Source organism: Corvus cornix, chromosome 2 (genome assembly GCF_000738735.6).
Source record: "Corvus cornix cornix isolate S_Up_H32 chromosome 2, ASM73873v5, whole genome shotgun sequence".
NCBI lineage: Eukaryota > Metazoa > Chordata > Aves > Passeriformes > Corvidae > Corvus > Corvus cornix.
This window is the reverse complement of record NC_046333.1, coordinates 91,234,112-91,249,281: the sequence shown is the minus strand read 5'-3', so window position 1 is coordinate 91,249,281 and position 15,170 is coordinate 91,234,112. Positions and strand designations below refer to the sequence as shown.

At 38.1% G+C, this 15,170-nt stretch overlaps 1 protein-coding gene across 3 annotated transcripts in view; it reads right to left on the bottom strand.

The window, feature by feature from the left end:
• GABBR2 (gamma-aminobutyric acid type B receptor subunit 2) overlaps nt 1–15,170 on the bottom strand; it is a 469,148-nt gene that overhangs the window by 345,544 nt on the left and 108,434 nt on the right. The gene's annotated exons all lie outside the window — the stretch shown is intronic.

The window sequence follows — 15,170 nt, the reverse complement described above, 5'->3', positions numbered from 1 at the left end:
TAGATTCTTACCAACACGCCCACATCTCTCTTGTACCAAGGAGCCCAGATCTGGACACCATTCCAGATGTATCTAGAAGAGAGGAAGGATCACCTCCCTTGGACTCAACCTGCTGGTTACAGTCTGTCCAAAGCAGTGAGGCCAAGGGTACCAAGTATCTCCAAGGATGGGGACACCACACCATCCCTGGGGAACCTGTATCAATGTTTGACCACTCTCACATTAAACAAAACTTTTCTGCCTTTCTACTCAGAAGATCCTGTGCTCTAATGTTAAAGCATTCCAACAAGGAAACATGTTTATGCTGAAACCAGAGAAGATACCTAAATGGGGACATTTGTGCACAGCAAATAGAGGTTCCATTTTTATGGCTCTGGATAATTCAAGTATATTTCTAAAGAAAAATTATACTTATGGTCAAATCAAGATAAGACATCAATGCATAAGGTTTGTAACCTCCAACAGTACTAAGACATGTCTCCCTGAGAGCAGGAAATTTCAAAACTGGTTTATGCAGAAACTTAAGAATTTACATCTTCACCCAAGAGGAAGTTTTATATACTAATAAAAACACAGAATTATAAATACTGTCAGATATGAGATCTTAATTTTGAGAGATTTGATCAAATTATGCCTATTCAAATTAAAACTTCAGTATTTTTAGCTCTGATCTGCATGTTCTGTCATACTTTCATAGTGTGGAATTTTATACTTTTTATGATCTAAATAGAGATACTACCATAGAAAAAAAATCTGGAGGTTCGTAATTATTTAGGCATAATTAAAGTAGGATCTAGGAATCACCACACACAGACAAGTATCTTCAAAATGAAAATACTTAGCCTTTCAATTTGCTTGAAGAAAGCTTAGAAAATATTAAAATTAAATTAATTTTTACTAATGTCAGTGTTCTGAAAAAAATGTAGAGCATGTATTTCTAGTTTGGATACAGAATCAAAAGAGATAAAAGATCTCTTTAGAAAAAATTTGGTACCTCTATAGTACTTTCATATATTATGTTGTGACACCTGATTCCTTTAGGCTCAGCTTTTGGTAAAATAAGGAAAGATGTGATCTGTATGTTGAAGTGGTGAAGAACCACTATAGTGATTCTTGGGATCTGTTCTGGAAAAACTTGCTATGAAATTCTGAAAATTGAGTGCAATCAATATATAAATTGTATAATATTCTTCCCCTTTAAGGACTTTGCAAAAGTTATCCAACAGTTCAAAGAAAAATTGAGTATTTCTCATACTACCAGAAAAACCCATTCCAGTAATTTGTTCCTATAAGACAGATAATTTCAATGCCCTATCCTTAACTGACTCCAAAGAACTGACAGTATTCTACAGGGACGTAAGTTCAGACATAGCAAATGTCACATTCTAAATTTCATAAAAATTAAAGCTGACAAGATCAGTCATACACTCTTTAAGCAGGAACAGAGATGGATGGTTCCACTATCCATATCTAGAATGTTTGAAAATGACCCCTAAGCTGCAATCAATAAACCAGCTATTTTCTGTTCCTGTCCTCGCTACGTTTACGTTGTACAAGGTAACTTCAGGCTGTGTAGTGAATACAGACTCAGTTATAGGTGAAATCCCAGTATCTAGAAGATAAATACTGCAGAACTCAACTTGTGGGAGCTGGGTCACAGAAGAGCACCTTGGACTCTGTGCACATTTAGCTTCCTTATAACATGAACTATGAAACTATGGTGGAGAAGAAAACAAGTAATATCCTAAACAGGGCATATTTAGCACATTATAATGCTTGGGGTAACGGGCAGTGCCAAACCCCTTGCCCTGCAAAGACCAGCCACATCGTTCAAGGTAGGAGATCCCTGCACCCATCCATGCAGATCACAGGCTGAAGAAGAGCATTGATACTTGCCTGGCCAAAACAGCTGGCTGTAGTTCACTATTTTTATCTAGACACACTAGCTATCAGAATGTAGGAGCACTCATATTTTAAAGTCACCGTAAGTCTTGTCCAGAAGGAAGGAAACATAGATCACAGGACCATAGAATAAGCTGTGCTGGAGGGGACCCACAAGGATCATCGAGTCTAACTCTTGGCCCTGCACAGCATCATCCCCAAGACTCACATCATGTGTCTGAGAATCTTGTCCAAGTTATCCTCAGGATGATGCACTGGGACTGTTTTTTATCATAACCTTACGTTCAGGGTGCCAACTACACCTTCTCTTACCTCATGTCGGTGGTGCCTGACTGCACAGCAAAATATTGAAAAGGTTTGTGTGACCAGAAAAACAGAGCATGTGAGGGACAGTGACTCCATAGCCTACTGATTATGGCATTCTGAGGTGATTTTGACTGTCCTAGGAGAAAACTGTAAACCTTCAAATTTCTGGGCAAATGTTCTGGCTGTTTTATTTTAACAGTAAAACACCAGCAACATCTTTACTATCTTATCTGCTGGAAATATCTTAAAAGAAAACCAGCACATTGTGTTAAGGCCTATTTCTGCAACTATGTGGCAAGAACCTGCATAGACTGGAGTAAGGCTAAATAAAATGCACAAAACCAAATTCATGCATATCCAGCACCTGGAGCCATCTGAGAAAAAAAGGGAACAGCCTTATACATTTAGGCACTCCTAAAATCAGGCAAAATCTCCATTAAGGTGATTTTTTTTCTTTTCAATTTGTGTGTTGGTCTTCAGTGTCTAGTACTGGATTAAAACCTCAGTAGAGGCATACAACTTCCTCTCGACAGAGCCCATAAAGTTGTTATTACAACTCTGAAGAGATTTCTCCAGATGACAATTAGGCTGCAGAGCAGGAAAAGGGATTTGGTTAATAACTTTTCATTTTGTTCATTACAGCCACTTCCACAGATGTTGGTTGTGATGTTAAAATTAGAACTGCAGTTTTATATATGGTGATTCAACATAGTGAGCAGTTGTAGTATGATGAAAGGCAGACATGGCTTCAGAAATACCTGGCAAACACATACTCTGAGAACATCAGTGTTTTTTCAGAGTAATGGGATACAAAGCTAGGCTCTTAAGCTCACTGTACAGCACACAGGGAGAGTTAAGTGCCTCAGGATGTGATTTGAACACATCAGGCATGCTAGGCATGGGGGTGCTTAGAGCTAGAGCAATGAGCCATTTCAAGTCTAGGAGTGCATCTGAAATCCCACCCTCTGCAGGTTTCATAACTCCTTGCTCTTGGGACCAAATCATGCTCTGAAAATGTGTACACTTCATTCTTCTTCACTCTTCCATTTTCAGATAAATTAGAAAGAGTATGCATATTATTCCATATAAATATCATTTAGAGCACCCGAAGATAAGTGGAAATCCATCCATTCTCTTCTGTGACCCAGGTACTCACACAGAGCTTGTCTTTGTATCACCAAAGAAGAATCTGAGACAGTACCACTTCCAATCCCCAGAAATTAATTTCATGAGTGTAAGCACTGAGCCATGACCATCTGAGACAGTTCACTGCACCTCTGATGTTTTGTAGCAAGACAGAATTGCCTCCCTCAAAGGCCAAAAGCAAAGGAAGTACAAAACCAGAAATTTTACATTGGCCACAATAATCTTGATGACAATTCAGAAAAGTGACATTTGTTTTGATCCCTCGTATGATTTTTTTTTTTTTTTCCATAATAACTGTAGAAATTGCAGTCAAAACTCCTGGCAAACTCATGAGCAATATCAGCTGGGATGGGACCCCTCCTGACAGAACCCACTATGGCATGGAGGTGGTTGACTACCAAGAAGAGATGCAGAACGAGAGACATTTATACTCTTAAGCAGTGTAGGATTGAGGGCAAAGTCTGATGGCAAGTTTATGAGATACTGGGCCTCGAGGTGTCCTCATATAGTGGGGTTACCAAAACTCATTTCATACATGGACAAGTCTGAAGTTCTATAGAATTCAAGTGATGCACATTTCATTATTCATTTAAGGAGCTGAGGCAATAATATTACCCTTTCTTTCTGGAAGCATACCTCTTATAAATTGAGCTTTTGGGGAAAACATTCAGGTAGGATTTATGTAGTCTCTGGACAGGAAGCTAAGACTTCCAAAGTAGCACTCTCAATCACTTATTCTCAGTAAACATTAATTCTAAGATTTACTGCCCAGTGATCCCTTTACAACTATGCTAAGAATGTCGTATTCTGTGTGAATTCATTTCTGACTAGAGGCATAAGCTGTCATTCCAAGGTGATTATAATACTATAATAATCTGCCTGTAAACAGTAGAATATTGGGCAACAACATTTAAAGTTTCATTTTCCTTGTTCACATGACTACTTAGACCATTGAGCTAACTATGAGACTACCCTCTCTGTTGGTTCATCTACATTAATAAACGTGGATTTCTGGATATAAAAATAAATGCCTGCTGTTCAAACGAGCAGTGTGCAAGCCATGACTAATTGGCAAAGTGCTGCCTTAAAGCCCTCCTAGAGCTGCTTGTGGCAACGGGAAATAAGAAAGTTAAGAATGAGGCTAACAGAAAGAGCAAAGCAAAGAATTATTTGTACAAAGATTATTACTCAGTTTTGTTGTCTTTTGTTTCAATGCTTTAAACAAAAATAAACAGCAAGTTACCTACTTACCTTTTCTTAAAGCAACAGTAAGTTGCAGAATTCTAGGTCTCTTACTGTGATCTAACAATTGGACAGTGAATAGGACAAGCCAAGCCAGTGCAAGCACATTTGTTATGAGGGAAGATTTGTGTTATAATTGAGGACATGCCTCTTGCCACCTTGGGTACAATCTATATATAAGGTGACTCTATGATTAGTTGCAAAAACTGTAGCTTCAGGTCTCAATCAATAAACATGAGTAATCTGGCAGTGAAACTCAGGGCCCTGTAGCTGCATCGTTATGCCCTTTGCTCTAACAAAAGAAAAAGAAAAGAAACCATCATCTGCATTTTCTCGCTTCCTCCCAAGCTAAAACCAGCATAAAGACAGGATTTTATCCCATTGTCATACAGACTTCCAAAAGCAAGGACAAAATCACACTGATCACAAGGATTTTCACAATGACAACTCAAAGAATTCATAATCAACATTAATGTTAATGTCATTAAGCATTAGCAGATTTGGCAACTGCAACATTACTGAATTTTAATAGCTAAGATATGAAAATTTGAAGAGACAGAATGAAATTTGCTAGGTAAAAATTACTTCTTAAATTTCTGTCTCTATAGCCTAATCCATGCCGGTCTGTTTACAGTCCCTAATCTGTAATTCTGGATTCCTTCATCAAGACCACAAATAACATACAGGATTGTTCTATGAAAATAAACTCTTTGTTCTGGCCCTTCCTTCACTTTCAGATTTGCGAATCAGATTTCTTTTTAACTTCTCACAAGCAAGCAGAATAAAACAAAAACGGTAAAGGGTATAATAACTGGAGAGCAGAAAGTCACAGGAAGAAATTATCAAACCAGGCTGCTCATGTAGCACCCATGTACACACGTCAGCCATAATTCTGAGTGAGAATGAATCCTGATGCAATGTAAGAGAATGCAAATACATTTATCTGAAACATGCCAGTGCCCCACCAGCCATAGACTGAGCCATAAAAGAGACTGAGGACAGTTTTAGATAATTCTAAAGAGATATATGTGTGTGCATGCATACATATATAGGTAGGTACACAACTTCATTATTTAATTTTCCTATTGTTAATAAGAGTTAAACATCATATTGATCATCTCTATTGCTTGCTCAGTCACTCTGCTTTTCTCAGTAGCATTCTGAGCCTTGAAAAAAGAAGCAGCTAAAATTTGCTTACCAAATGAATTTTTGGACTGTATAAATTAAATGAGACATGAGGAAAATAATCTCTTTAGCATAAGTATGTCTTTACAGCAAAATACACCAGTATTAGCAAGGATGGATGTGTATGCCACTTTCCCAGAAGTGATCTTTTCCTTGCAGCTCCAGATTCTCCCAAATAGATTAGTGGGACCAATTTGTGAGTTTGTTTGGAATCACAGAATGGTTTTGTTTGGAATGCACCTTAAGGATCACCTAGTTCCAAGCCCCCTTTCACAGGGAGGGACACCTTCCTCTATACCAGGTTGCTCAGGGCCCCCCTCCAACCTGACCTTGAACACGAAATTCCAGGTATGGGACATCCACAGCTTCTCTGGGCAACTTGTTCCAGTGTCTCACCACCTTCACAGTAAAGAATTTATTCCTAATAATCAATATAAACCTACCCTCTTTCAGTCTAAAGCTGCTACCCTTTGTCCTATCTCTCCATGCTCCCAAAAAAAGTCCCTCTCCAGCTTTCTTGTAACCTCTCTTTAGGTACTGGAAGGCTGTTATAAAGCCCTGGAGCCATCCCTTCTCCAGGCTGAACAACCTCAGCTGCCTCAGCTCGTCATCAACAGGAGAGATGCTCCAGACCCCTGACTGTCTTCCTGCCCTCCTCTGGAAAAATGCAGAGAAGCATCCAGCTTTTGACAGGCAGTCATAGACTATTTCAGATCGAGACTGTCATCAGCCTTCTACAAGCTTTTCAGAAGGGCTATGATGAAGAACGTTCTTGCTCTTTTTTAATAGAACAAATTAACTCTTGATTTATTTCAGGAGGACAGTGCTTAAAATGAATACAAAATTGTAGCCCCCAAGCACTTCATGCAATATTGTAGACTGCTGGAGACCTGTCACTCCCCAATCACATGCAGGCTTATTCCCTTATCTGAATACTGAAGGACTTAAACAAACCTTCCAGAAGCTGTGCCACTAATCTTTTTACTTTCAGAAGGCAAACTGACATAATGAATCCACATTCTGATACACACTGTGCCCTCACAGTAGCTTAATTATGAATAATTATAGAATTTTCCTAGCTTAGTGTTGCATCCTAACACAAACAAAGCTCATAGTGGTTATATTGCCAGTCCTGCTGTAGTTTATTAGTCAGACTGTGACGGGCTGTCTACTGGATAACAAAGTCTAAAGGACTCCTGCAAGGTAATGGAAGATGAAGGCAACACTTTACTGGGGAAACGCCTTCCTTTACTTTGAGAATTAGGAGCTGAAGGTGTTATAGCTTAACACAGAGTTCAGAACTTTCAAGTTACTCATCTCCTAAAAATGAATGAAATCAAGGTAAAACAAGAAATCAAAGTAAATCTGGATTTGCAACTACAGCTTGGAATTAAAACACAGAGAGCTAAGAAGAGATTCTGAAAGACTGGAAAGGTGCAACTGTGGAACTATTTTCCAGTATAAAAGAAGTTTCGATGCAGTTACTTAAGCTGTCTATAGCTGTAAGTTTTAAATGTGATGAGAAGGAAAGGGAAATGATATCACAAGTCAATGTTTAAGGGCTATGCAATATGTTCCTCTTCTCAGTGTAATCCTAGGGCCAAACAATGCTTCTTATTCCAACTGCAAATTGTTTCAGTCACAATTTTGTATGCAATTAATAGTGCTTTTCCAACAGAGTCTGGACCTTCTTAAGCTAAGCTGATCCTTTCTCTTTTCTCTGACACTGAGATTCTGCTTTTTCTATGTGTGATAACTAAGGTTAAAGGAAATAAATGTTTCCAAACAATTTCATGTTTAATTGAAATAAACTATCACTTGTTCAATTGGCCTTATTTTTCTCCAGTTGTTTTGAAACTTAACTGATGCCTGGAAAAGGCACTTAGCAAGGTCTACAATTCCCCAGAAACTGTTCTAGGTGCATCGAGTACTGAGAATATCAAAAATTAAAACAGATGTCATCCATATAGGTTTCAATCCTAGATGAATCATATACCAAGAACTCCACAGTGAATTTGAGAATCATGCCCTTAGAACAGCTTCTATTATGTGAGGATTTGTACCTTAGCATTTACTTTTCTACAAACATATCACCATTGAATTACTTCTATAATGGAGCATAATTAACCTTTTTCTGTTTTTAAAGGTCAATAAATATTTTATTTAAATTTCAAAATTTCGTGAAGATGATTTTTCTTTTTCCAGATTCTTGGTGTATTAGTTTGTTCTTCAATTATGCCCAGGAGCTGTTGATGCTGAATTTGTATGAATTAGGCTATTCCTCAAAATAAGTAATTAAGTAACTGTGGCCAAACAACATTCAGGGGAAAGCAGGTTAATTTACCACATGAAAATGCTTTCCTTGTACCGTAATAGAACAGTGACATGAAGAAATACATTCAAATGAGAGAGAATGAAATGAAGAAGTGAGTTTAAGGTTGTGGGAGCCATAGTACAAGCAACAAAATTTATCCCATCAATTTTGCCTTGACTTGGTTGTCAAGTTGTATTGTTGTTAGTTGTTAGTTATTATTAGTTGTTGTTGTATTTTCCTTCTTACTCTGGACAGGTCTGTGTGTTCCAAGGACAACAGCAGCTATGGCAGAGGATGCCACTCCACATAAGGCCACTCAAGCCAGGCTGGTCAAAGGGACTGGAGAGAAAACAACCCCAGGGCTTTCCAAGCAGGCGGTTGAGAAACAGGCCAGCAAGCTGGTTCTGTAGAGTACAGTCAGTGCTACTTGTTTAAGAAACAAATTACTGTAGTCACTGACAAACAGCATACCAAAATAACCAATTCCAGCTTAGGTATAGTGAAAATAATCAGAAAAACCACGTTTGGGGAATTGATGGTAAAAGAAGCTTGAAACCACTTTTCTACAATATTTGGAATGCTGCAATAGTCAGAGAAATACAATATTATAGTCTGAGTATTTTGGAATAAACTAATAATAATTGTCAAAAATCAACCAAATAACAATAACATGATTTTCAGTGAAATAAGATAGCTTTAAATCAATATAATCTTAAAAGCAGAAAAAACATATACAGATAGGCAGCTAATTAGCATCTGATCTCCCTGAGATAGCTTTCAATGAGAGAGAAACAAGATTCGTAGAGAGTCAGGCATAGGGGAAAATGCAAGAGGCAGCTCAAAATTCAGTGCTGCAATTGCTGAGAAACTATAAAAATGCTCCCACTAAGCAATGGGAAATTCTAGACAAGTTTGTGGGTCACAGAGTAATGAAACTAATGAGATTAATGAATCAAAATGTGATTCTTTGGGCTGGCATAACTGTGAATAAATCAAATATTATCATTAATGGGACATTAGTGTTACACAGCTATATCCCCACAAATTGCATGACATTTCTGAGAGAAAGTCAGTGAAAACACAATGCTAGAACAAAATTTAGCAGCACTTTAGTCCAGTGGGTTAGACCATCAAAAAACCAGACAGCTGACAAGGTACTAGAAAATGTGCCATAAAAATAATCTCAAATGTGAAAAAGAAATTGGTGTATATCACAGTCATCGTCATTCAGCATAACGAAGATTCCGAACTACAAGTGATTTTACAAAGAAGCAAACCATAAGTCTGCCTATCATATCAGGACAGGGAAGAGGACAAGGAAGAGATGGGAACCAAAGTTGCCTTTCTACCTCCCCTCCTAAAACCCCTCCAGAAAAGGCAGCCCCAAACAGCACACTGAGGGGATACCTGTGTAGCAGGGAAGGAAGCTCTGCAAGAGCTGCAAGGTGCAATACTGAAACATTTTTGGTAAGTAAGATTCTACCTGGCAAGTCTATCCTAGCTGAGGGGCTGTAAAAGCCACATGAGAAAAGGCTTCAAGCCTGTTTTATAAAAATGAACAAAATGGGAAAGATAACAAGAACAACTGAAAAAAATCCAGCAACACAAGCAGTGAGACAGTAAAAAATTATGTGGGGGAAAAAAAAAATCCCCAAATACCAAAGTACGCAGCCATTATTTATTTTAATAATAAATTAACCTGGACATTTTAAACACCTTACCAATAACATGAGTTAGCTTTAAAGCACAAGGCTTTATATTTGAAAAAAACCCCAAAACCCATCAATGCTTATGTACTACACTCTGTGTTTGGGATATTTTTAATGTATTTTATTTTTGTTCAAGAGACCATTCAGATTCAGAAAGAGAGAATATCTGATGTGTTCAGAATTAAATTTTCCCAAGCACATATTATACTGCAAGGCAAAGTGACACCCTCGCCTTTTCAGTGTGTATCTGTCCCCTAGACCATCACCCATTCACTTCATATTATTGATCCAACTCTAAACAAAAGTGATTGAATGAATATGTGCAAACAACTAAGAAGAACAAAAACAATTTTAAAAAATGTGTTGTTGTTTTGGTTTTTTTTTTCTACCAGAGCATGCAGATCATGTTAGAATAAATATACAGGTTCAGTCTTGAGCTGCTTTGACCTAACTCTAGAGCTGTATTAAAATACCTTTATTCACGCTTTATGTAGTAGAACTGAACCTTAGACATTAGATCAAAGGCAAAAACTAGACTATATATTGTACTTTTGATGTTTTCTCCAGGACAAACAAGATGAAAAAGAACAGCTAATCATATTTAAATAAAAGTGAACACTGGATGGAAGCCAGTTTCAAATTGATGGAAAGAGAGGTTAAGCCATAGAAATCAATGTCATACATTTAGGCAGAAGGGGGAAAGAAGATAAAAGAAGATCCTACTAAGTCTTGCAGTGCATTTGAAAATCAGGATGTGCACTTCTTGCCATACCTCAGCCTGGAAATTTTCTGAAATTTTCAATGTAAACTTTGTGGACCAAGTTTCTGCTCTTAAAGCAAAGCAATGCAAATGTCACCCCTGGAGTACAACTGTAATAATGCACTGGGAATCAAGGGGTCCTGTGAAAGAACTTTTGTCACCCAAGTAATTCTTCTGCCCTAGACCAGTCTTGCCTGCTGTACTGCCACATCCATTTCTCTAAGCTGAAAGGTGAACATACAGCTACTTCCAGGTCTGCTCTACCTTGTGCATGTATGCATCCATCAACATGCTGAGACCCCCAGACTAATTAGCAGGTATGGCACTGATGATCTGTTTCTACTCCCCATGCATCTTCTGCTCCAGCAGCAGCCGCAAATCTTCAGGAGGGTTCATCAATAACGGCAGGGCTCCTGCTGGCAGCTTCTCTCAGGGGGAGGATTGCAGAATCAAAAGGTCTGTCTCCCTCCAAATGCACCAGAGCTTCTTTTAAATGAGGAGAAACTTCACATGAAATTCTGCCTGAAGGTCAGACCTACTGTGTTTTCTTCCTGTTCAGGAGCTCCTGGGCATTCCTACAGTGAAGTGAGCAAAATTTCCTTATGTGCTCATCTAACTCCTAAAAACAGGACAAGAATGTCTTCAGGTTTGCGCCTTATATAATAAGACCTCAAGAGGTGTCTTTTCCTCCCTTTGTCTATTAAAAGCGCAACACAAATACAGAAAAATCTATAAAATCCCTCCAATTCCAGGAGAAAAAAAATAGAAATGCAAAGGAAAAAGAAGAAGAAGAAAAGGAAGATTACAATAGTGAATTATGGGCCTAAAAGGCAAAGATTCTATTTTTTTGGTGCATTGGGTCATATTCCAGTGGGAAAAAGGCCTCTTCATAAGAGGGACTACCTGCATCACATAGATAGAAGTAGCTAATCTTCTTAGCCAAAGACTAGTTTAAATGCCCTTTTCATTACTCAAGCTAATAATGCATGGAAATTGTGCAGTGGAAGCAAAAGTAGCACAAACTCACTGTACTGGAATAAACAGAACGAAGAAGGCTAAAAAAGAAAAGAAAACACCACATTACTTTATGTGTCCATGCTGGAGCTCCAGGTAACAAGTACAAAGATTTAGAAAATTCAGATATTAACAAGAAGGAATTTGATTCAGTGGCCAGTATAGAAATGTCTGGTGATTTGCAATAGTTCTGTGTTAAACCCCATTATTTTAACCTGAACATATCTGTGAAATTCTGTATTAACAAGAATTTTGATGAGTAACAGACACTTAATAAAGCCTGGTTTCTTACAGATGCACTGTCCTAGGCTTCTACAAACACACACACAAACACGTACCTCAGCTTCTATTTCATATCCTTCTGGGTTTCACCCTTTCTCTGTGTTTTCTTAATATTTTTTCTGCTGTTTTTCTAACAATCTTCTCAATGCAGCCAGTCCCCTTTCCATAACAGCAGCTGAACATGGAAAACCACACAGCACGACTGTCCCTAAGTTCTCTGTGCTCATGTTGGAGCCTCTCCTTCATTCTTATGGATCCCTGTCCACAGAAGCTCAATTTCACATAAATGTATAGAAGCTAATAATGTTTAGGAAATCCTTTGTTAAAACTGGGTTGTGATTTCCCAGTGGTCAGAAATTACTAGGGGGAACAGACAGCGTAATCACATCAGCCTTGTTTCAGAAAGAAATCAAAAGCTAGAAACATCACTGAATTTCCTGAACACCAGCAGCCTCTTCAGTAACTCAGAGATGGGAACTTGAATACCTATGGATCTCTGGGACAATAAAACAAATCTCAGGGTAGGCTCTTTAATATCCAATCACATGATCACAGAACCAGGAGTTTTCCCTTTCCAACATCCCTTTCTAACACAGGAACTCATCCTATATTAATATGCCCAAGAGTGAGAAGTAATACATCCTGATTAGGGCACCTATAATGTTGTTAGAAAACTTTCCAACACAAGATGCTGAATCCAAAATAAGGTTCCTCAGTTTTGAATGTCATTACGATCTAATCACTGTATTGCCTGGAGTTACTTGCCTAGAAGCCAGCAGTTATGACTAGATTACATAAAATATGTGGAAACAGAGGATATTGCGAGGAAGCACAAACATTTATACTCTGTTTCTGGCAGAGGCTTATTTCCAGAGTTAAATGAAATTGTAAATGAAGCAGGCTGTAAGAGAAAGTCTGGCACAATGAAAGAAAAAGACAAATCTCCAAAAGTTGAGACAGAGTTCCACATATTAAGAGAGATGACCAGTGTGGTCAAAATCCTCATGCTGATTAAATGTTTATGTTAATATAACAATTAGGAAAAGTGAGAGATGACAATAAAAAACAGGGGAAACAGCAATCCATATAAAATAGTCACTTTTGCCACCGTAAGCAAATCACATGGAGATAACAGTTGATGGATATCCTGAAATAGAAGAGAAAGACTGAATAGCTAGCTAACTATCTCTTTTGTTTTACACTAACTGCATACTAGCAGGAATGCTTCAGTGTACAGAATAAAAATACGTAACTTGTCTTTTGTAAGATATTGAGAGATACTATTCATGATTCTTCTTCACTCTGTTTAATTGCCTTGAACACACATTGAGAAAGAATGGGGATAAGATTAATCTGGAAGAATTTGACATCGACGTATTCTCCCTATAGAACAGCAACTTCCCTGTATTATGCCTTTAAGGCACATTCTCAAAGGCACAAGATATTACTGGCACTTTTAAACTAAAACACCAAAGGTTCAAACTGATTCCACACCACAGCCTGGAGATCAAAGACACACATGCAGCCTCCAGCCCATATTCAGACTGTCACTCAACAAAGGACTGCTGGCACATAGAGGCTACCCATGGAGAGGCTTTTAATTTGAGAGGCTAAGGAATGGGTGCCTGCACTTGTCCTACTAAGAATATGTGTTCAAAAAGCATTTTCCAAGTTGTGTCACCTAGCATACCTCAGTGAAAGTCTTTCAGGATGACAAAAGTCTTTGCAGACTAAAACAACTTGCTCCTTTCACAGATATAAAATGCTCCATTAAAAAATAATTAATTTTGTTACAGTAAGAGATAATTAAATCAGCCAGCAGTTGAAGGCAGCTAATTGAGAACACAAATTCCCTTTCTGCTGCTGATCATAACTAAATCAGAATTTGTCAAGATGGAGAAGGAAAAGTACCTGGTTTTTGATATGGCATGGAAATAAGACATGTCACCTTCAGACTGAGACTCTTCTCAACCTCTGTAATCTTCCCTATTTCACATTGTTGCAGGACATCCGTTACCTGATTTAACCACTTAAGTAAAAGAGACAGTATCATTATCAAAAGCATACAGTAAGGAGTGTAGAGACTGAAGCTGCCTGGCAAGAATCTATTTCCTTCCCCTCCCTGATCACTACTACAATTGCCTGAGTAGCAAACGCAATATGAAAATTTCCAGCACATTTATACTCTTGGCTTCTTGTTTCACTGTTTGGTTTTGGCAGCTTCTTATTGTAGAGAACGGAGAAGAGGCAGAAAAGAAAAATTCATCCAAACAGAGGAAAAGCAGTCACCCAGTAACTTGGAAATCAGGGCTAAAAGGCTTTCAGAATGGTTTTGCAGTCAGCAAGCCTCATACTGTATTTCCTCAGGAAAGTAACTTTTTTTTTTAGTTGTTATATTCTGTTATTCTTCTTTCATCCCTATTTTTCCCCAGACTATCAGTATCATCCTTCATTTCTCTGGCATGTAAGAAAGTCATCACTTTGCTGAACCTCATGACACCTGTGTAAATCAAATCAAATGTTCCTGCTAGAGGTAAGAGCTTTGTTTTCACAACTGCAGGCACAAGGACGGGGACAAAGCTTTGGAGTCAGACATCCAAATGCAAATCTTCTATTCAATAATACAATGTCAGGTTAGTTTTTGTCTATATGCTGTTTTCCCTCTTCTTGACTGTAACATGAAATGACTTCATCATTATCCCAATAAAACAATTTATGTGCGTTTGCTGTGATTCCTTGAGGTGAAGTTTCAAGTTTTGAGGGAGGACAGCCTTGTATTTTATCAGGCTGAATATTATTGCTCCACTTCTAGGAGTTACAGATTTCTATCTTCTCCTTCTATTCAAGTTATGCTTTTAATCAGAGACACATATGACAGTGGATCCTGAGGAGTGGAAGGATTTGTACTCTGTTTCCCTGCTGTCTTATACATGCTACGTCTGCTGATTTGCAGATAACACATATTGCTGTCACCATGTGACATACCACTTTCACAAACAATATTTGGATTGGTACCATTACTGCTATACCATCCACTAAGCCTTGCCACACTTCCCAGTCATGCTGTTATTTGTGGTTTTTTCATCATTCAGTCAATCAATATATAAAAACCTGACATAACGAGCAGTTTTGCCATGTGAGGATTTATCTAGTGCCCACAGAATACTAAGCCCAAGCAGTCAAGAATACCTTGATGCACTGATATCATAAATAATATTTAAGACATAGTCACAGCCAGAGTGGTTAAACACAGAGAAATAAATGCTCTCTGGTAGCAATACTTCATGTCATTCTATAGTTGAACACATAC